This window comes from Pteronotus mesoamericanus, unplaced genomic scaffold (assembly GCF_021234165.1).
Source record: "Pteronotus mesoamericanus isolate MK-2021 breed Mesoamerican mustached bat unplaced genomic scaffold, CSHL_Meso_final contig_100, whole genome shotgun sequence".
NCBI lineage: Eukaryota > Metazoa > Chordata > Mammalia > Chiroptera > Mormoopidae > Pteronotus > Pteronotus mesoamericanus.
In genome coordinates, this window is record NW_026554999.1 from 1,430,929 (window position 1) to 1,452,800 (window position 21,872).

The window sequence follows — 21,872 nt, forward strand, 5'->3', positions numbered from 1 at the left end:
AATATCTATGTCTATAATCTACACTATGTCTATCTATATCTAAACCTGGTAGAAAATTTTGCTTCATGTTTCTTTTTACATGCGTTGTAAAAGCAGAGCTCTGGTCATTTGGCCGATTGTGCTGGTTCCTAGGACTGATCGGATCCTGTTTCCATACCGGATTTAAAAGAAGCAAAGGAAGGCCTTTGTAAATGACATGTAAATGAAATGTGAAAGGTCATCAGAGAATTACCTCTGGAAAAGCACTGGATCCAAATAATTTTACAAGAAATTCTTGCAAATTTTCATGAAAGAGACACTATTTTATATATTTCAAAGCTTTCTAGTTAATTTTGTAATAACTCTGATGCACAAAGAAAACCACATATAAAAATAACTTAAATACAAAACTATCAGATTTTACGAAACAAAGAAGCTGGACTAAGATGGGTTTATTCTGTGACACAGGCTTGAAGGATGCCGCAGTGCCCCACCCACGTCCTACTGCCCGCCGCTGACGCGCACCGCCGCTGTCTCTCAGGTCTTCTACCTCAGGGCTTCCCCAGCCTGGGCGCTGCAGTCTACAGTTCAGGTGCGCCCAGAGGTGTGGACGAGTTTCTGTCCCCAGAGACAACCCTAAACCACGGGGATAAAAACTCAATGAGGAGGCATTCCCAGGTGCCTCACACATAACTACTCTGAGGTTTCCCCAAAGAAATTGTAGCCCAGTTGTTCTCAGTAGTCATCAGCTCAGCAATGCATCCTTTCTTTCTTTTCCTCATTTTCTGTCTCCCTCTCCCTGCACACTCACTCCAGTTTCTTGGAATCACCTCTCAAGTAGACTACCTGTATTTATCAAGGCCCCTGTGTCAGGCTCTGCGTTTGGGAGAATCTAAGCTAAGACATAAAAATGATTCATTATTAGGAAATCCCTTAATATAATTAATCAGTATGTCAATAGAGGAATTAACAAATTCGATAAAAGCATTTGATATCATTCAACATCCATTTGGATAGGAAGTACTGCTAAAATTTGAATAGGAATAAACTTCCTTACTATGTTTATCAGTTAGAGTTTACTCAAGAAAATAGAAACCACTCAGCATATGTAAAACAGAAGTTTAATATGGGAATTGATTATAAACATAATGAAAGAACTGGAGGAAGGTAAAGTTATTAAAAACAGCAACATCAGTGAACAACCAGAACTTGGGTTTTAAGGACAGTGTTTCCCAGCAGTCAAGAACGCTGTGCCAAAGAGGCTCCTACTTTTTGGAGTCAGCTGCTGGGAAGGGCCCAGAAGTCTACACTCCCCACCCACTGTTGTTGCTGCATTGGCCATCGCTAATGCTGCTTTTGATATTATTGTTGCTATTGTTACAAGCTGACACTGTCCTCTTTGCGGCTGCTACCACCAGATATATCTTCAGAAGTCAAAAGTAGGAAGAGGGTTGCTTCTTCCATCTTTCAGTCTTCTAGTCTTCCATCAGGGACTCCACTGGCAGAACCTACCAGAAGCCAGCGGGCAAGGCTGTCTGGGAAATGCAGCTTTTGTTATTTCACCCCCCTCACTATATAAATCAAAGCACAAAATATTGCGAATAAGGCCTTAGGGCAAAATGACTGGCCATATCAAATCTGTAAACACAATCATACAAAATTGAAATACTTACTTGGATTTTCTTCTTTTAAAGTCAGGAACAAGACAAAGATACAAGTTATCACACCTCTTTAAAAAAAATAAAATCCTCACCCAAGGTTACAGTCATTGATTTCAGTGAGAGGCAGGGTGAGAGAGAGAGAAACAACTATGTGAGAGGGAAACATAGACTGGCTGCCTCTCACACACGCCCCAACCGGGGATTGAACCTGCAAGCCTTTGGAGCACAGGACGATGCTCCACCCAACCAAGTCACCTGGCCAAGGCAAAACTCTTTAAAAAAACCTTTATTGAGATCTAAATCATATACTATATAATTCATTCATTTACAGTGTACAATTCAATGGTTTTTATATATTCACAGATATCTGCAACCAATACTATACTTCATTTTAGACAGTTTGCATCACCTCAGCAAGAACTCTTGTATCCTTTAGCTATCACCCTCTTAGCTCTGCATCTCTCCCCACCCTCAGCCCTAAACAACTATTATTCTGTTTCTGTCTCTATAGTTTTACCTACTTTGGACTTTAATATAAATTATATCATATGACATTTGGTTTTTAGTGACTACCTTATTTCACTTAGCATGTTTTCAAGGTTCATACATATTACAGTATAAATCAGTATGTTATGACTTTTTATACACAAAGAATATGTTATATGGATATGCTATATTTCATAACTCATTTAATATATTTTCCTTTAAGCTATAGCTAATTTAGTGTAAAAACAGACATGAATATTAGGAAGTAAAAGACAAAACTATCCTTATTTTCCGATTATTTGATTGTCTACCTGAAAGCCAGAAGGATTAAGGAAAATGACTATACTTAATTAGAGAGCTCCGCATGGTGACTTTCCTGTAGAATGACCAATTAGCAAATATTGTGGAAAAATATTTCATTTATAATATCAATCAAAGCTTCTATACTTATGAACAGTAAGATATACAATGTACAGAACATACACACATATCTTCTCAGAGACATGTGACTTCCATAACTGAGAAGCCATCATGTTGCTGGAGTATAGGCAGTATTGTAAATATAGTATAAATTAATTTGTAAATATCTTGCTTTCAAATCAAAATCCTACTGACATTTATGTAGGAACTTTACACAATTCTTAAGCCTATCTGGAAGAATAAATGGATGGGAATATAAGTAAAATTTTGAAAAAGAAAAGTAGTGAAGTGAAAGGAACCTATATGATGAGATATTTAATGTATTAGAAATAAAAAATAAACAATTAAGCTGATTGTTTCTGTACCAAGAATAGAGAGTGTAATCAGTAAAATATAATATATAATGCAGAATAAATATTAAGTATGCATAAGAAATTAGTATATGATTAAGGTATAATAAAATTTATCATTATGATTCAAAAGGATACCTGACTAATGGTATAGACATCAAGGTTCCTAGAATCAGACAACACTTTATTAACCCACTTCAATATGCTACCTTGTGCTTAAATTATCTAATGTTTTTAGAGAGCTTTTGGAATTTTCAGAACTGAAAGAAAATAATTGCCAATATAATATTCTACATCCATAGAAATATCCTTTAGAAAGAAGGTAAAGTGAACATATTTTCAGATAAAAATGGAGAGAATTTTCTACAAACAGAGTTGCACTAAAAAAATAGTAAAGGGATGTATTTAGGCAAAAGTAACATGAACTTGACTGAAACACAGAAATAGAGGCATAAAGAAGAACCATGGAAAAGGTAAATATGTGGACACATTTAAAGGAATATATGCTGTACAAAATGATAATAATAGCTTGTGTAGTTAAAATATATGTTCAATTAAAAGTCGTGATAATAGAGACTTCTGGTCAAGATGGAGGTGTAGGTAAACACAGCCTGCCTCCTGGCACAACCGCAGCAAAACTACAGCAGCTAAACTGCTGAACAACTATCATTCAGAACCATCAGAAAATTGAACTGTATGAAAGTATGACAATTAAGGAGTTAAAGAAATCACATTCATTCAGACAGGTAGGAGAGATGGAGGGTTAGAGACACAGAGACAGAGAACAGGCTGGTCCCAAACCCACATGTGGTGAATATAAAAAGGAGGAATATCTTGAGAGTGAGGGATCCCAGCCCCACATCAGATCACCCAGCCCAGGGTTCCAGTGCCAAGAGGATAAGTCCCTGTAACTTCTGGCTGCAAAAACTAGTGAGAGTTGGGTTGGCAAAGGAAACTGTGGGATCTTCAGGTGTCCCCTCTTGGAGAGCCCCACACATGGACTTACTCAGACTCACTCTCTCTGGGTTCCAGTACTGAAGCAGCACCTTAAAGAGCACCAGTGGCATATGGGGAGGAACTGAAGTGTCTGGCAACAGGGAGAGAACTGGGGGATAGCTTCCTCCCAGAGAAAACTGCAGACCTCGGCCATTGTTCCTTTTCTGAGCCCTCCCCAAAACAAAGCCACAGAGTGGCAGCAGCATATCTGAGTCTCCCCAACCTGGTTTATGTGGTTAGCCCCACCCTGATGATTACCTAAGGCTCTGCCCCATTCAACTTAAGGACCCACCCAAGCTGGTAACAATGCCTTTTCTATATGGATGGCTGGGCTAGGGACAGGTCTCAGACCTTCCTACATCTGCTCAAATGATCAACAGCTGAACCAAGCTGCAGTACCTCTTGCTGAGTAGCCGTAGTCCGAGTACTATCAGCAGCCATCTGCAGATCACTTTATAGCTTATGCCAAGGGGTCCCAGACAGAACACAGGTGGTAGCTGACCTTGGCCTGCACCCTCTGGGAAACCCCAGAGCCTGTGCACCCAATGGACAGTTACAGATCACATAAGAGCACCACCAGCCAACCACCTCTACAAGCCATGGAAGGAGATGGTTGGTGGCCAGTGGTCACAGGCAGTTCTATCAGCTGTCTGGCCTGAGTAAATCTTTCCCATTGACCTGCTCACAGCAATCAAGACTCAACAACAAGAGGAGGGAGTACTCGGCCTACATGAGGGGCACACTTTGAGTACCCAGCTTGGGTTATAAGGGAGGCTGTGTCATTGGATCCTACAGGACACCTACTATATCAGGCCATGCTACCAAGACACAGAGTCAAAGCAGCTCTACCTAATACATAGAAACAAACACAGCAAGGCTGCCAAAAGGAGCAGATAAAGAAATATGGCCCAAATGAAAGAACAAAACAAAACTCTTGAAAAAGAACTAAACAATATGGAGATAAGCAATCTATCAGATGCAGAGTTCAAAACACTGGTTATAAGGATGCCCAAGGAACTCAGTAGGTACTTCAACAGCATAAAAATGATCTAATCAGAAATGAAGGAGACACAAATTGGAATAAAGAACAGTTTGCAGGTAATCAGCAGTGGAGTGGATAAAGCCAAGAATCAAATCAATTATCTGGAACATAAGAAAAAGACATCCAATCAGTACAGCAAGAAAAAAAAGAATCCAAAACATCAAGGATAGTGTGAGGAGCTTCTGGGACAACTTCAAGCATTCCAACATTCGCATTATAGGGGTGTCAGAAGGAGAAGAGAAAGAGCAAGAAATTGGAAACCTACTTGAAAAAAATAATAAAACTTCCCTAGTTTGGTAAAGGAAATAGACATACATATCTAGGAATCACAGAGAGTTCTCAACAAGATGGACTCAAAGAGGCCCACTCAAAGAAACATAATAATTAAATTGCCAAAGCTTAAAGATAAAGACAGAATTTTCAAAACAGCAAGAGAAAAGCAGATAATTACCTACAAAGGAGTTCCCATAAGACTGTCAGCTGATTTCTCAAAAAAAACTTTGCAGGCTAGCAGGGTTGGCAAGAAGCATTCACAGTCATGAACCTGGATTACTCTATTCGGCAAAGCTGTCATTTAAAATTGAAGGGAAGATAAAGTGCTCTTCAGACAAGGTAAAGCTAACAGAGTTCATCATCACCAAGCCATTACTATATAAAACATTAAAGGGACTTATTTAAGAAAAATAAGATCAAAACTGTGAACATTAAAATAGCAATAAATACATAACTATCAACAATGGAATCTAAAAAAACAAACTAAGCAAACAAGCAGGGCTGAAACAGAATCATAGATATGGAGAACATTGGGATGGCCAGATGGGAGGGGGACTTGGGGCAGTAGGGGAAGAGGTGAAGGGATTAAGAAGTACAAATTAGTAGTTATAGAATAGGTGGGGGATGTTAAGAGCAAGTATAGGAAATGGAGTTGCCAAAGAACTTATATGCATGACCCATGGACGTGAACAAAGGAGTGGGCAATAGCTGGAGGGAGTGGGAGGTGCTAGGTGGAGGGGGAAAAGGGGGAAAACTCAGGACACCTATAATAGCATAATCAATAAAAAAGTCATGAAAATAACAATTAAAAAGTGGCGGTGTGGTAAATGAAGTTAAAGTATTCTAAGGACCTAATTGTCTATGGAACAATAAAATAATTTATAATCTAAGAAATCAGGAATTCTGTAAACTAGTGTTATAACTAAAAATAATAAAATAATATATCATAAACAAGTTAATAGAGGGGAAAATGAAACAAAATATACTTTATTCATTGAAGACTGGAAGGAGCAAAAAGGTAAGAAAACAGATTGAAGAAATGGTAAGTAAAACAGGAAAACAAGAGGTTGGTATATGTGAGCCTAAATTCAAAAGTAAGTATATTCACTATAAATGGACTAAATTCTCCAATCAAAAGACGAAAGTTACCAAACTATATTAAAAAAGAAAAATTCCCAATTATATCATGCTAGGAGAGACACACCTTGAACGTAAAGACAATAAAATGTTGAAAGCAAAAAGATGAGGCAAAGGTATACCATACGAACCCTAAGCAAAAGAAAGCTATATCGATTTAACCAAAGTAAACTTGAAGATAAGAAATATATTAGAAATAAAAAAGGATATTTCTAAATGATAAATGGGACAAAGGACCCAGAAAATAAGGTAATTATAAATTTGTGTGCAACCCAGTTTCAAAAGATACAAGGCAAAATTTAGTAGAACTAAAATGAGAAATGGAGAAATACACATCATAATAAAGTAGGAGACTCCAAAACACATTCAACAGTAACTGATAGAACTAAAAGGCAAAAGCAATCTATAAGTATATAGAAGATTTTCCTTATATGATTAAAGAAACTAATAAAACTAATGTCATCAACAAATAAAGAATACTGCAACCAACAACTGCAAAGAACTCCTTATTTTCAGGTAACATGGGACATTACCAAAATTTTAACATACCCAGCACCATAAAACATTTCTCAACAAATTTTGAGACAGAAATTGCATACATTATATTCTCATGGCTCCATGCAATTAAGCTAAATAACAAAATAAGATGACAGGAAATGCCCAAATGTTCAGAAATAAACTAGTTAATTACCCAAGGCTTAAGGAAGGCAAGTACAATGGAAAGTAGAGAATATTTTGAACTGAATGATAATGAAAATACAACATAGCACATCTTGTGGCAGATAGCTAAAGCCATGCAAAGAGGAAAATTTATAGCCTTAAAATGCTTTTATTGCTGAAAAAACAATAATCTAATTATCTATTTTAAGAATTAGAAATGCTACAGAAAACTGAGCCCAAAGTAAGTAGAAAAGGGAAACAATGAAGAACATAAAGAAGTAATAACAAACATGGAATAAAAATGCCATATTTTGTTTTTCAAAAAGATTAGTCAAATTAATAAACTTCTAGCATGATTGATCAGGAAATAAAGAGTAAAGGCACAAAATTACTAATATCAAGAATGAGTCCTGGCTGGTGTGGATCAGTGGATTGAGCGCTGGCCTGTGAAACAAAAGGTTGCTGGTTCGATTCCTGGTCAGAGCACTTGCCTGGATTGCAGGCCAGGTCCCCAGCTGAAGATGTGTGAGAGGCAACCAACTGATTTTTCTCTCCCTCTCCTTTTCCCTCCCTGCCTCTCTCTCTAAAATCAATAAATAAAATCTTTCTTTAAAACAAAGAATGAAAAAGGGGGACATTATTATGGATCCTACAAAATTAATAAGAAAATAGTAGGCTATGATAAAAAACTTTATGTGAATAATTTTGAAAATCTAGATAAAATGGACAAAGTCTTGAAAAATAAAAACAAGAAGTGGAAAATCTGAGTAATGCTATAATTACTAAAAGAAATGTCTTGCTATATAGAAATCTCTAGGCCTAGACTGCTCAATGTCCTTCAATCTGCATAAAAGAAAGAATATCATTCATAAATTGTTCCAGAGAATAAAAAAAAATTCTTCTCAACATGCTTAATGGGGTCAACATAACCTTAATGTCCAAATGTGATAAAGGCATTGTAAGAAAGAAAAACCCAATCTTTCGGTGAGCAAAGGCACAAAACTTCAAAAAAAAATGTTTACAAATAGAATCTAGCAATTTATGAAAAAAGATGATATGTCATAATTAAGTCACTTTTATTCTAGGAATGCAAATTTGCTTTAATATTAAAAATATAAGTGTAGATAACTTACCACATTAATAAAATAAAAAAGAAAAATAGTATGATTATCTCAGAAGCTAAAGAACACACATTTGCTAAAATTCAGCACTTATATTTATTATTTTAAAAAGTTAGGAATAAAAAAACTTCTTTAATCTGAATATATGTATCTTCAATAAACCATATTTAACAGTGAAATAGTAAAAGCTTATTCAGCATGTCCTGGAAATTGCAGACAGAGAAAAAGACAGTAAGAGAAATAAAAGGTATGAGGATTGAAAAGAAACAAATATTTTGTTTTTTAAAAGTGACATGATTGTGTATCTATAAAATCCAAATGAATCTGCAGAAATAGTTAGAATTAATGAGTGAATTTATGAAGGACAGAAATACATTATTTTCATGGATTGGAAAACTCACTATTGCAAAGGTGTAAATTCTCCTAAATTCATGTGTAGACTCGATATAATCCGAATAAAACTGCAGCAGATTATGTGTAGAACAAAACAAGGTAAAAAGTTATGGTAGACATGGACATGTGTTCTTCAAGGAAACACTTGCTGCCCAGCTTCAGGGAGCTATCAGCTGCTTCAGCTCTGCCCAGCTGCCTTGCCTGGGATCATGCCTCCCCCAGGGCAGCCCACACAGCTCCAATGACTGAATAAATGAGGTATAAACTCATGGCCATTTGGGTCTAATTGGTTCAACTCCAACAGGCAGTATTTGCTCAGCCCTCCCTGCTAGGTTGGTGGAGGCATTGATAGATACACATTGCAGTTCTGTCTCCTTCTGCCCATTGCTGCTTCCTCACATTTCTCTCATCTGTGTTATTTTCTAACAAACATTTTGTCCTCAAAACTCCATCTCAGTGGTGCTTCTGGTATTTGCAGCCTGAGACATAGGTAGTCCTATGAAAATACAAGCAAATGGGAAAAACCACCAACTGTCATAACATTTGCATGGGACCTACGTCTTTTGGGGGGGTGTGGGGCAGGGGAAGCAGAGGGACACAATGCAGTGTTTGATCTGAGAAGAGAGTTCCAAAATTGCTTAAGTGTTTACTGAAAAGCCTGACGGGCCAAGGCCGCATTGCAATCCATGAAAATAATGTAGCCCCTCTGGGAGGGGTTTTGCCCACTCTAATAATGAGCGAGGGCAAGGAGACAGTGGTGAAGTCTGAAGAGGATGGAGAAGCAGAGCCCTTGTGAATTCTCAAAACTGATCTTTCCATTTCTGGGCAGTGACCCACACTGGGTATGATCGAGAAAGATCGAGAAAGAGCAGATCAAGTGAAAAGTGAGAGATGGAGGCAGACCTAGGAAACCTTGAAAGCAAGCTGCTGTATTTTTGAACACTACAAGAAAGCAACAGAAGAGGGAGCTCTGTGAAGTTAGAAAAGATGCCCTGAATCGCCTCCATTTAAAAGTTTAAGAAAATTAATCTCATATGAAAAATAAGCCACAAAATTGAGGTAAAATCCTGCATAAAACTACAAGAAAACAAGTCATCCTTTCAATTAAACCATGCTAGAAAGACATGCCAACAAAACAGATGAACACTGTCAAGTCTTTTTTCAGGGTGAGCTAAAAGACATGAAGAAGATACAAGACAGGAAAAAACCCCACCACAAATCAAAATTTAAAAAACTTAGAAATGAAGTGACAGGACTCACAGAATTAGAGCTGCCATGTGACCCAGCAGTCTCACTTCTGGGCATATATGCAAGGGGACTGAAATCAGGGTCTTGGAGAGATTTCTGGTCATCCCCGTCATCTGTGGTTTCACTTTCCATGTTTCAGTTGTCTTTGGTCACGTGTGGTCTGAAAATATTAAGTGGGAATTCTAGATATAAACAATTCGTAAGTTTTAAATTGCATGCTGTTCTGAGTAGTGTAATAAAATCTCAGCATTATCTCACCCAGAACGTAAATCATTCTTTGTTTAGCATATCCATGCCTTATATGCTAGCCTGTTAGTTACTTAGTAGCCACCACATTGGTTATTAGATTGACTGTAGCAGTATCAGTTTGGCAATGCTGTACTCAAGTAACCCTTATTTTACTTAATAGTGACCTCAAAGCTCAAGAATAGTGATGCTGGCCATTTGTGCCAAAGAGAAGTTGAAAGTGAAAAGGTGAAAGTTCTCAACTGAATAAGAAAAGAAAAGGAATTGTATGCTGAGGGAGCTAAGACCTATGGTAAGAACAAATCTTCTATCTGTGAAATTGTGAAGAAGGAAAAAGAAATTCATGCTAGCTTTGTTCTCTCACATCAACCTGTAAAAGTTATGGCCTCAGTGCATGATAAGTTAGTTAAGATGAAACAGGCAAGGAGTTCGTGGGTAGAAGACATGAATAGAAGATGTGTTCAGATTGATGGCAACACATTGTGCCAGAAAGTACTGAGCCTATACAAAGACTTCAGCAAGTGACCCCCTGAAATCAGTGATCCAAGCCAATTACTGCAATAAAGGATGGTTATACAGATTCAGGAATAACTTTGGAGTCAAAATATAAGAATTACGGGGAAAAGGATGTATCTGCTGAAGAAGAAGCTGCTGCCACAATTTTGGCAGAGTTAAAGAAGTTGATTAGGATTCAGTACTGTCTGTGATTTCAGGCATCCACTTGAGGTCTTGGAAATTATCTCTCATTGAAACAGGAGAGACCAGTGTATTCACAATAGCCAAAACATGGAAGCAAGTTAAAATCCATTGATGGATGGATGAATAAAGAAAATATGGTATATAAATACAATGGAATATTATTTAGCATTAACAAGGGAGAAAATCCAGCCACTTGTGACAAGATGGGTGAAACTGGAGGACATAACAGTAAGCGAAATAAACCAGACGCAGAAGGACATATAGTACATGTTACCACTGATATAAGGAATCTTATAAAACAGTTAAACTCATAGAAACATAGACTAGAATGGTGATTTCCAGGGCCTGAAGTGAGAGGAAAATAGGGAGGAATTAAAGGGCACAAAGTTTGACTTATGCAAGATGTTAAAGTCCTAGAGATCTTCCATAAAGCAAAGTGCCTATAGTTAATAATAAAGTTCACTGTATTGTGAACTTTAAAATTGTTAATCAGTCAGATCTTATATTTTTATCACAAAATAATAATAATAAATAGGAGGACACTTTTGGAGGTGATGGATATGTTTATGGTGTAGATGTGCTTCACCCTTACCCTTGAATCTTGGGTCGTGGAATTTCCTGTCTTAGAAGTATAACTTACATTGCTAGGCTTCATTATGGTGACCCAGAGATCTAAATTTCCAGGAGCTATGAATCAAGTTGGTATATTTGGCAATTCTTTTAGGAATATTGTCTAATTCACCCTATTACACCCTATTTATTAGGTCTACTTTCTATCAGGTTATTCTGAAAGACTTCTTTTAAGTTATTATTATATTGTTATTTGTATGTTTCTCTGGTCCTATCCAGATTTTCACACTTCCCTGTATTCGTCATTTTTTCCTTACATTGGTAGAAACATATGTATATACCTTAGAGACATATATTTCATATTTACAGATATGTATTTCATAGAAGAAACAGTATACCCATAGATACTAATAGTTAAATGTGCTATTGCAGAAAATGAAGAGAAGACTTTATCCGCACCCTAACTGTGGGGGTGCCTAAAATTGGGTCTACCACTTGAGTAAGTGGCAGAGTTAAATATTTTGACTTGAATTTCATAACTTGTCACAGTGATCCCATTGGCAGTAGAGTGCTGGGTTGCCAAGAAGGCAATTAATTATATCTCTGCCTCTCTGTGTATTTAAATTTTGTTCCCTTTCCCTAAAGAGAGGTGATGCTATGGCTTACAACTAATATGCTCTTGCAGAGCTCTCCACACCAATTAGAAGGGTTCTGTGTTATGACACTCTTTGATTGGATGTTGTGACACTCTCTGATAGAAAGCCGTTGTCCCATTGAAGCAGAAACTTCATCAGAAGCACTGAGAATCAAGGGTGCGCTCTAGACACCCCGAATGGGAGGGGACTATCTGTGCTCACTGGGTCCATAAAAGTGCCTCACACATAAGTCTTTCCATGCAATTCCACTGATGCCCTGCATTTATCTCCTAGCTCCACCCTTATTCAGTAGTCATTTGGAGGGAGGCATCTAATCTAGAATTTCTTAATTTACAACTTGAAACTCTTATGTGTTTATTTAAAACTCAGAAAGCCCTTTCTTTTGTGAGGGGCAAAATTGTCCATAGTATTTCAGTGGCCAAAGGGGATGGGTCTCTGGATTAGAGTCATCTTTTCATTGGGAAAGGTTGAAAGTCATTACCATAAATCACATCATGACATTTCTTGGAATCTTGAACCCTAACATCTCAATTTTCAACTCTAATTTCCTCTTATAAAGGCTTGTTTATGATCTCACACCAAATTTCTGTGTCTGGAAAATGGGAAGTTTAATTTGAGAGATGTGAGACCAAGTTGATATTTTCTTGGCACTGGAGATTCTTGGGTACTGTTATGTTCCCATTATCAGAGCCAAGAAATGCATAAGTAACTCATTTCATCAACTGTTTCAGTCTCAATTTTTCTTAATTTTCTCTCTTTGGTTTTAATTAGAGCCAATTCAGATAATAAATAATAACCAACCAAATAAAACAACATCAGGCTAGAGGTTCAAAGGTTCTGCTTTTTCTTACTCCTAGATTTTTTCTCATCATAGGGTCTGAAACTGAGCCTATGGAATATCTACCTCTTCCAGTAGGTATGAAGTTTTACAGGAAGATGTATACAGTTAATTCAAGCACTTAGAGTCATATAACTGGAAAATTCCTGACCTTAATATATCCATTCATATCAGTACTTTTGGATCCAAATAGATTCTAATTAGTTAGACCCATAGTGAAGAATTGTGTTGAACTAGGTGATTTCCTTTATGTTTATTTTTTCATTTCATTTTATTTTTTTATTGTTCAAATACATTTGTCTCCATTTTCCTGCCACCACCTTCCCCTGCCCCACCCACCCTCACCTCCCACCCTCAATCCATCCCCACTTTGGCTTTGTCCATGGGTCTTTTTACAAGCTCCTTGACCTGGCCCTTCCACTTCTTTTCCCCATTACTCCCTGCCTCCCTCCCCTCTCGTTACTGTCAGTTTGTTTTTTCTTTCAATGTTGCTGGTTATATTTTTCTTGCTTGTTTATTTTGTTGATTTGGTTACACTTATAGGTGAAACCACATGGTATTTGTCTTTCACCCCCTGGTTTATTTCACTTAGCATAATGCTCTCCAGTTCCATCCATGCTGTCATGAAAGGTAGTAGCTCTTTCTTTCTGCTACGTAGTATTCCTTTGCTTAAATGTACCATAGATTTATGATGCACTCAGATATTGATGAGCACTTAGGTTGCTTCCAGCACTTGGCTATTGTAAATTGTGCTACTATGAACATTGGGGTGCACAGGTTCTTTTGAATTGGTGCTTTGGGATTCTTAGGTTATAATCCCAGCAGTGAAATTGTGTCAAAATGCAATTCCATTTTTAGCTTTTTGAGGAAATTCCAAGCTGTTTTCCACAGTGGCCACAACAGTCTGCATTCCCACCAAGAGTGTACTAGCGTTCCTTTTTCTCTACAACCTCGCCAGCACTTGTTGTTTGTTGATTTATGATGACCATTCTGTCTCATGTGAAGTGGTATCTCATTGTGGTTTTAATTTGCATTTCTCTGATGGCTAGTGATGCTGAGAATCCTTCCATATATCCCTGGGCCCTGTGTATGTCCTCCTTGGAGAAGTGCCTGTTCAGGTCCTTTGCCCATTTTTTAATTTCATTGTCTTCCTGGGGTGGAGTTGTGTGAGTTGTTCATATATTTTGGAGATCAAACCCTTGTCTGAGGTATCATTGGCAATTATATTTTCCCATATGGTTGGTTCCTATTTCATTTTGCTGATGTTTTTTTTAGCCATGAAGAAGCTTCTTATTTTGATGAAGTCCTATTTGTTTATTCTTTCTTTTATGTCCCTTGCTCTAGAGGACATATCAGTGAAAATATTGCTTCATGGGATATCTGAGAGTATCCTGCCTATGTTCTCCTCTAGGACTTTTATGGTGTCACAACTTATATTTAAGTCTTTTATCCATCTTCAGCTTATTTTTGTGTATGGTGTAAGTTGGTGGTCGAATTTCAATTTTTTGCATGTAGCTGTCCAGATCTCCCAACACCATTTGTTGAAGAGGCTATTTTTACTCCATTTTATTCTTTTGCTCCCTTTGTCAAATATTAATTGACCATAGAGACATAGGTTTATTTCAGGCTCTCTATTCTCTCCCATTGATCTATGTGTCTGTTCTTATGTCAGTACCAGACTGTTTTGATTAAAGTGGCCTTGTAATATAGTTTGATGTCAGGTATTGTGATCCCTCCTACTTTGTTCTTCTTTCTTAAAATTGCTGCAGCTATTCAGGGTCATTTATGGTTCCTTATAAATTTTTGGAATGTTTGTTCTATATCTGTGAAATACGTCATTTGTATTTTAATAGGGATTACATTGAATCTATAAATTGCTTTGGGTAGTATGGACATTTTGATGATGTTAATCCTTCCAATCCATGAACACGGCATATGCTTCCATTTATTTGTGTCTTCCTTAATTTATTTCTTCAGTGTTGTATAGTTTTCTGAGTACAGGTCTTTTATCTCCTTGGTTAAGTTTATTCCTTGGTACTTTATTTTTCTTGTTGCTATAGAAAATGAGATTTTCCCCCCCTGATTTCTGATTCTGGTATTTCATTGTTAGTGTACAAAAATGCCTTTGATTTTTGAATATTGACTTTGTATCCCATTGTTTTACCAAAATTACTTATCAGGTTTAGGAGTTTTTTGGTGAAATCTGTAGGGTTTTCTATGTACACTATCATGTCATCTGCAAACAATGACAGTTTTACTTCCTTCTTTCCAATTTGGATGCCTTTATTTCTTTTTCTTCTCTGATTGCTGTGGCTTGGACTTCCAATACTATGTTCAATAGAAGTGGTAAAAGTGGACAACCTTGTTTTGTTCCCAATCTTAGTGGGAAAGCTTTTAGGTTTTGCCTATTGAGTTTAATGTTGACTGTAGGTTTTTCATATATGGCCTTTATTATGTTGAAGTATACCCCTTTACTCCCACTTTGCTGAGAGTTTTTTTAATCATAAATGGATGCTGTACCTTATCAAATGCTTTTTCCACATCTATTGTTATGATCATGTTGTTTTTGTCTTTCCTTTTGTTTATGTGATGCATTATATTTATTGATTTGCAAATATTTAACCATCCTTCATCTCTGGGATGTATACCACTTGATCATGGTAGATAGTCTTTTTATGTATTGCTGGATGTGGTTTGCCAATATTTTGTTGAGGATTTTAACAACTATGTTCATCAGCAATATTGGCCTGCAGTTTTCTTTTTTTTGTCGTGTCTATATCTGGTTTTGTGATTAGGATGATGCTGGCTTCATAAAAAGAGTTTGGGAGTCTTCCCTCTTCTTGGATTTTTTGGAATAATCTGAGAAGGACAGGGGTTAGCTCTTCCTTAAATGTTTTGTAAAATTCTCCTGTGAAACTGTCCAGTCCAGGGCTTTTGTGTGCTGGGAGTTTTTTGATCACTGCTTCAATTTCACCAACTGTTATTGGTCTGTTCAGGCTTTCTGCTTCTTCTTCATTCAGTGTTGGAAGGTTAAAGTTTTCTAGAAATTTGTCCATTTCACCTAGGTTTTCAAATTTCTTGGCATATAATTGTTCATAGTAGTTTCTGACAATCCTTTGTATTTCTGTGGTATCAGTTGTAATTTCTCCTCTTTCATTTCTGATATTATTTATTTGGGTCCTCTCCCATTTTGTTTTGATGAGTCTGCTTAAAGGCTTGTCGAATTTTTTCTATCTTATCAAAGAACCAGCTCCTGGATTGGTTGATCCTTTGAATTGTTCTTTTAGTCTCTATGTCATTCAATTCTGTTCTAATCTTACTTCCTTCCTTCTACTTGCTCTGGGTTTTGTTTGTTACAGTTTCTCCAATTCTTGAAGATGTAGGGTTAGGTTGTTTATTTGAAATGTTTCTATCTTTTTTAGGTAAGCCTGTATTGCTATGAACTTCCCTCTAAGGGCTGCCTTTGCTGTGTTCCATAGGTTTTGGACTGTTGCATGTTCATTTTCATTTGTTTCTAGAAACTCTTTGATTTTTTCTTTGATCTAATTATTGACCAATTCATTGTTTAATAGCATGCTATTCAGTCTCCATGAATCTGAATGTTTTTGAGTTTTTTTCTTGAGGTTGGTTTCTAGTTTCAAGCCCTTGCAGTCTGAGAAAATGCTTGTAATGATTTTAATTTTCTTGAATTTGCTGAGGCTTGTTTTGTGTCCTGTCATGTGGTCTATCTTTGAAACTGTTTCATGTGTATTTGAAAAGAATGTCTATTTTGCTTCTTTGGGATGAAAGGTTCTATGTATGTCAGTTAAGTCTATTTGATCTAATGTGTTATTCAGTTCCACAATAACCTTGTTGATGTTTTGTTTGGAAGATCTATCCATTGTTGACAGTGGGGCGTTAAAAATCCCCTACTATCAGTGTGTTGCTATCTATATCTTTCTTGAAGTCCTCCAAGATTTTCCTTCTATATTTGGGTGCTCCTCTGTTGGGTGCATATAGGTTTACAATGTTTATGTGTTCTTGATGGATTTTTCCTTTGAGTATTATGAAGTGTCCTTCTGAGTCTCTTTTTATGGCCTTTGTTTTGAAATCTATTTTGTCTAATATAAGTATTGCTACCTCTGCTTTCTTTTTCCTGTCCATTTGCTTGGAGTATTTTTTTCCATCCCTTTACTTTCATTCTGTGTAGGTCCTTTGTTCTGAGGTGGGTCTCTTTTACACAGCATATGTGTGGGTCATGTTCTTATCCATTCAGCTACCCTATGTCTTTTGATTGGGGCATTTAATCCATTTACATTTAAAGTTATTATTGATAGGTACTTATTCATTTTTTCCCTTTGTACCTGTGTTCCTCTCTTTCTCACTGTTTTTCTTCATCTTCTTAAAGCAGTCCCTTTAGCATATCTTGCAATGCTGGGTTGGTGCAAGTGTATTCTTTTAGCCTTCTTTTGTCTGAGAAGGTCCTTATTTTGCTTTCCATTTTAATATATAGCCTTGCTGGGTAGAGCAGTCTTACTTACAGGCTTTTGCTTTTCATGACTTGGAATATTTCTTGTCATTTCCTTGTGACTTGCAGTGTTTCTGTTGAGAAGTCAGCTACTAGTCGTATTGAGGCTCCCTTGTATGTTACTACCCCTTTCTCCCTTGCTACCTTTAGGATTCTCTGTTTGTCTTTGATATTTGTCATTTTAATGATGATGTGTCTTGGGGTGGGCCTCACTGGGTTCCTCCTGAATGGGACCCTCTGTGCTTCCTGGACTTGTGTGACTTTTCTCTCCTCAAATTAAGGAAGTTTTCCATCATTACTTTTTCAAACAGGTTCTCTATTCCTTCCTCCTCTCCTTCTCCATCTGGTATCCCTATTATATTAATATTGTTATGTTTCAGGTTGTCCTGCATTTCACCAAACATCTCTTCATTCTTTTTGAGTCTTTTTTCATTTTCTTGCTCTTTCTGGGAGCTTTTTTCCACCTCTTCCTCTGGCTTGCTGACTCAATCTTCTGCTTCATCTGGAGTGATTTTGATTCCTTCTCCTGTGTTTTTCAATTAAGAAATTGTATTCTTTCTTCCTCTTGCCTCTTGTTGATAGATTCTATGTCTTTTTTCATGCTGGTATAGTTTGCAGTAAGTTCCTCATGGTTTCCCTGTAGTTTTTTGCAATTCTCTCTGAGCTCATTGAGCTTCCTTAGAACCGTTGTTTAGAACTCAATATCTGATCGTTACTTGCCTCTATTTCACTTAGTTCTCTTTCTGGAGATTCCTCCTTTCCGTTTGACTGGGGGGAGGGTGTGTTTCTTTGTCTTCCCATTACTTGTGAGACTCTTATTTTTTTATTTTGCTTCTTAATTGATCTGTCTTGACTTTCTGACTTTGTGGTGTAAACTTCTGTGGTAGGAGAACTGTGAGATTCAGTGGTGCAGTCTCCTTGATCTCCTGAACTTGTTGTTCTTGGGATGCCTTTTATGCCATTTACGATGACTCCCTGGGAGTAATTGGGTTTTGATTATTTAGCCATTCTTTGGTGGGTCTTACCCTCTAGCTGGTTGACTGAGAGTCACTTTGCTTACCATGTCCTGTGCGTTTTTGTGCAGGTGCTGCCAGAACAAAACCACGAAGCCTGGGAAACAAACCCACATTTGTAAAAATAACTTCCCTCTGCAACGCCACTATCAACAGCAAGTGAACCAGTATTAATAAGGCTGCATGGGGATTAAGACTATTATAAGAAAGGCGAGAAATAAACTATTAGTATAAAATCTAATGACTTAATATGCACAAACTTGATGGACCCAAAATGAACATTTAAAAGCTATGTAGTAAAGAAAATATCGCAAATCACAGAGAAGACCACAGTGGATTTCATCTTGGTAGCCTCTCATATTTACTGCTGTTTTTTTTGTTTCTGGATCTGCCTCTGATGATTTTAGATGTTGACCCCTCTGGCCTTAGGCAGTCTGTTCGAGACTTCTAGGAATCTACTATCTGTGCTGTCTCCTTCAGTTGTTAACCTAGTCACTCTGCACTCAGCAGGCTGTCTTAGACACCACAGGGAGGGGCAGAGTCCCTCCTGGGGGCGGAGTTATTGGGTCCTCTCACATTGCTGCCACTCAGAGGAGTGGTCTGTCTGAGCCAGATGATTGCCGCTGCTCTATGGGGGATGAGTCAGCACCAGGATCCCACTGGCTACTCTCTCTGTTCTCTCCCCAAAGCCTCAGTCTCCAGTCTCTCCTCTAGTGTCTCTAGTCCACTCCGTATCCCCTTTAGCCAGGAACCTACTATCTGTGGCTGCCACGCTGCTCTCAGCAGTCAGGCTTAAGAATCACAGGGCCAGGGCAGAGTCCCTCCTGGGGGCAGGGCTATTGTTTCCTCTCACATTGCTGTCGCTCAGGTGGGAGGTCTGCCTGAGTAAGATGGGTGCTGCTGTATGGGGGATGACTCAGCACCAGGGTCCCACCAGCTACTCTCACAGTTCTCTCCTCAAAGCTTCTGTCTCCGGTCTCCTCAGGCATCTCGAACCCACTCTACCCCTGCCTTTTTGGAGCCCAGGGTAACTGGCTGCAAATAAAAATTTATGCGTTGTCCCTTTAAATGGCTCTTTGCATCTCCAGCCACCCATTTCTGGCAGAGAGCAACCCTAGTGCTTTTTGCAGCTGGCTGTTACCTGTATACATTTTGGACTCTGGTGCTGTTGGCTGTGGATTCCTGCTTATGATTTAGAACCCGCTCTTCTCAGGGGGATTCAACTAGCTGTTTAAATATCCCTGTGGTGCTGCCACCCATAGGTACCCAACCAGCCTCCTCATCACCACTGCATTCCTTACCAGTCAGGTTGTGCTAAAACTGATTCTTCTCTCTGTCCGAGGTTATGTCTTCTCTCATGCTATTCAGTTGTTTGTTGGGTGATTTCTCCACAATTTAGTTGTAATTCCAAATTGATCCTGGGAGGGGGTCACTGTGATGTCTATTCACTCCTCTGCCATCTTGCACCCCCGCTATTATTGCAATAGATTTGATATCTTTTAAAAGTGAATGAAAATGTTTATATTTATAGTGGTGTCCACTTTCTCACTTTTATTTTAGAAAATTTTCCAGTTTTTTTTCAGAGAACAGTTGTTCTGATATGTTAACCCATGTTCCTTCCTGATCTGTCTGGTAAGAAATTTTTCATTTTTTTATCCATCAATACTTACAGTCATTACTATGTTTGTAGGTGCTCCCCACCGCACTTTTTTGGGTCTGAGGTTTGAAATGTAAAAATATGTCAGAAAGTTATAAGGTAACAGAGTAGAGCTCTCAGAAAGAGGACTAGACAGTCAGTTAGGAAGTGTGGATTTTAGCCCCAGTTCTGCTCTTAAGCAGCTGTTAAAATTTTGGGAAGGTCACTCGGTCTATGTTTTAGTTTCCTTATCTTTTAAATGGATATGATGATGTTTGTTTTAAATCAGTAATATTGTGTGGATGTAATTAACACAAAGCCAAGCATACCCTAGATACTGAATAAGTCTTTGTTAATTTTACATCTAAAAAATTAATGTCTGTAGGTCTAAGTTTTCACAGGGTCTACACTATCTTTAAGGACTGAAAATATGCTTGCATTTCTCAGAACGAGAAAATGGCAGACTTTGAGTATTTTAGGGTAAAGATAACAACAATAAATTCTGGCATTTGTTTTTAATCCTTAGATTGTCCCAAGATATTGGTACTTCCTATATACTAGGGGTGAGGTAGGAAGAAATCAGAGGCTACAAAAATAAGTAAGGCGTATTCCTTACTTATGCCTTATAATCCTGTGTACTCAGGCCCATGATTAACACAACAAGAAATCTTTGATACTGATGGATCAGTTTAATGCTATATGACTTCCTCAATTTCAATATAGAATTGTTAATTTATTTGAAATTCATCATAGTTTAAAAATATAGTTTTATAGAACTTTCTACTTGGGGTTGAGAGTTAGTAGTTTATTCTTACTTCAATCAAGAGTAATTTCTATTGTGTTTCCAGCTACCTTCCTTTAAAATTTCCTATGCTGTTCTTCCTTCGTTCTGTGTGTATGGTGTATCATGCTAATTTAATTGCAGGTATTGAATCAACCTTGCATCCCAGGGATATATTTCACTTGATTATGGAGTATTATTATCTTTGTAATATACTGCTGAATTGAGTTTGCTAATATTTTGTTGAGGATTTTTGCATTGATGTTCATTAGGGATATTGACCTGTAGTTTTCTTTCTTTCTTTCTTCCTTTTTTTTTTTTTTTTTGTGATGTCTTTGTCTGATGTGGGAATCGGGATAATGCTGGCCTCATTAAGTGAGCTAGGAGGCTTTCATCCTCTTGGATTTTTGGAATAGTTTGACAACAATAGGCGTTAATTATTCTTTGAATGTTTGGTAAAATTCATCTGTGAAGCCTACTGGTTCAAGACTTACATTGGGAATTTTCTGATTACTGTTTGATTTTGTTGGTAGTAATGGGTCTATTCAAATACTCTATTTCTTCTTGGTTCAATCTTGGAAGATTGTATGTTTCTATGAATTTATCTTTTTCTTCCAGATTGTCCAATTTGTTGGCATATAATTGTCTGTAGAACTTTCTTACACTCTTTTGTATTTCTGTGTTAACAGTTGTCACTTCTTTTTCATTTCTGATTTTATTTGGGTCATCTCTCCTTTTTTCTTGATGAGTCTGGTTAAAAGTTTATTAATCTTGTTTATTTTGTTAAAGAACCAGCTCTTGGTTTCATTGATCTTTTGTGTTTTTTCTTAGACTTTATTTTGTTTATTTACATTCTGATCTTTATTATTTCCTTTCTTCTACTCACTTGTGACTTCTTTTTCTTGTTTTTTTTTACCCTCAGTTCCTTTAGGTATAAGGTTAGATTGCTTATTTGAGATTTTTCTTGTTCCCTGAGGTAGGCCTGTATTGCTATAAATTTTCCTCTGAGGACTGCTTTTGCTGTGTTCCATAGATTTTGGGTTGTTTCCTGTACTCTTCTTATAATTAGCTCATCAAGTCAATCTTTTAGTCTATATGTATACTTTTTTCTCTCTTTTTTGGCTACTTTATTAGTTATGATGCTGGCTAAATTTCTGTAA

At 37.3% G+C, this 21,872-nt stretch overlaps 1 pseudogene; it reads left to right on the forward strand.

Moving 5' to 3' along the window:
- The first annotated feature begins 456 nt into the window (after nucleotides 1-456).
- LOC129072387 (28S ribosomal protein S7, mitochondrial-like) overlaps nucleotides 457-21,872 on the forward strand; it is a 61,399-nt pseudogene continuing 39,983 nt past the window's right edge.